Source organism: Misgurnus anguillicaudatus, unplaced genomic scaffold (assembly GCF_027580225.2).
Source record: "Misgurnus anguillicaudatus unplaced genomic scaffold, ASM2758022v2 HiC_scaffold_34, whole genome shotgun sequence".
NCBI classification, from domain to species: domain Eukaryota; kingdom Metazoa; phylum Chordata; class Actinopteri; order Cypriniformes; family Cobitidae; genus Misgurnus; species Misgurnus anguillicaudatus.
The window spans coordinates 5,855,168-5,857,556 of NW_027395284.1; positions in this window are offsets into that span (position 1 = coordinate 5,855,168).

Consider the following 2,389-nt stretch of genomic DNA (forward strand, 5'->3'; position numbering starts at 1 on the left):
AGACTGCAAACCTGCATGCTTTAACATCTGAGAGTGTTAAATGTGAATAAAACCTGCAAAACACACAAGCACATAAGTACAATGCAAAGGCCAAAGGTCAAAGTCAGCTCACATGGATGCAAGGCCTACAACACATGGTGTAAAAGACAAAAGTGAGACTGCAAAGACACATGCTTCAACATCTGAGAGTGTTAAATGTGAATGAAACCTGCAAAACTCCCAAGCACATAGATACAATGCAAAGGCCAAAGGTCAAAGTCAGCTCACATGGATGCAAGGCCTACAACAGATGGTGTAAAAGACAAAAGTGAGACTGCAAACACACATGCTTCAACATCTGAGAGTGTTACATTTGAATGAAACCTGCAAAACTCACAAGCACATAGATACAATGCAAAGGCCAAAGGTCAAAGTCAGCTCACATGGATGCAAGGCCTACACAGATGGTGTAAAAGACAAGAGTGAGACTGCAAAGACACATGCTTCAACATCTGAGAGTGTTAAATGTGAATGAAACCTCCAAAACACACAAGCACATAGTTACAATGCAAAGGCCAAAGGTCAAAGTCAGCTCACATGGATGCAAGGCCTACAACAGATTGTGTAAAAGACAAAAGTGAGACTGCAAAGACACATGCTTCAACATCTGAGAGTGTTAAATGTGAATGAAACCTCCAAAACTCACAAGCACATAGATACAATGCAAAGGCCAAAGGTCAAAGTCAGCTCACATGGATGCAAGGCCTACAACAGATGGTGTAAAAGACAAGAGTGAGACTGCAAACACACATGCTTCAACATCTGAGAGTGTTACCTTTGAATGAAACCTGCAAAACTCACAAGCACATAGATACAATGCAAAGGCCAAAGGTCAAAGTCAGCTCACATGGATGCAAGGCCTACAACAGATGGTGTAAAAGACAAGAGTGAGACTGCAAACACATGCTTCAACATCTGAGACTCTTAAATGTGAAGGTTAGGGTTACGTCTCTAGGAAGTTCCTTGGCCGAGTTGACGTTTGCCACTTTAGGAAATTTGTGAAAAACGCTTGTATTCAGAGCTCATTTTCTCGGCCGAGGAAGGTCGGAGAGACATACGTTTGGATTTGTTGAAAAGGCCCGAACCAGACCTTTCCAACAACTCTAAGGTCAAGGACGTGGCCCTCTCGGGGGCGGAGCTACGGGTTCTTGAAAATGGGTGAAAAAGGCTTGGACTTAGTGTTTTTTTTGTGTGTGAAACAGGCGAAATAGACTAAAGTTTAGGGCTCTTTTGCTTGGCCTAGGAAGGTCGTAGAGACTTACCTTTGGATTCGTTGGAAAGGCCCGAACCAGACCTTTCCAACAAGCCCAGGGTCAAGGACGTGGCCCTCTCGGGGGCGGAGCAACGGGCATTTGAATATATAAGTTCATTTCTTATATCTCAGGAAGGGGAGGTCCTAGAGACATGGGGGTGGGGGCGTTTTAAAGGGGGCAGAGAGAGCTTTCAAACGACACCAACCCCACGTCTCTACGACGTTCTTTGGCCGAGTTGCTGTTTACCACTTTAGAAAATGTGTGAAAAACGCTTATATTCTGAGCTCATTTTCTCGACCAAGGAAGGTCGGTGAGACTTACGTTTGGATTCGTTGGAAAGGCCCTAACCAGACCTTTCCAACGACTCCAAGGTCTAGGACGTGGGCCTCTCGGGGGCGGAGCTACGGGCATTGAAAATAGTGAAAAAGTAAACTATTCGGGGCTTTATATCTTGGCCCACCAAGATCGGAGAGACTTACACTTGGGTTCGTTGGAAAGCCCCGAACCAGACCTTTCCAACAAGCCCGAGGTCGAGGCGTGGCCCTCTCGAGGGCGTACCTACGGGCATTTGAATATATAAGCTCATTTGTTATATCTCCGGAAGGGGAGGTCCTAGAGACCTGGAGGTGGGGGCGTTTTAAAGGGGGCCGAGAGTGCTCTCAAATGACACCAACCGCACGTCTCTACGACGTTCCTTGGCCGAGTTGGTGTTTTCCGAGTTGGACGTGGACTTAAAACTAGGGTTAGGGCTAGGTTTGGCAACTCGGCTTGGGTAAACACCGCAGCGATGCAATTTCGACACGTAGACAGTGACGGGACATGTAACGGGAGGGCGGAGTTTCAGAGTCGAGCGGCCTTTCTAGCCTGTGCGGGAGATCGCCCGACTCAGATTTATCACAGTGTGCCTTCGCGGTCTTTGCCAATCTTTTCGGCCATAGCGGTGCCTAAACAATGTCGCAGGGTACCGCCGTCGCATGGGGCGCATCAGGGACTATTGACGACAAACATACTCAAAAATCGTAACGATCGGGACACGTCAGCGTAGCCGCTACGGAAAAGAATTGCCATAAATTGAGCATTGGCTTCTTCCGAAAAGG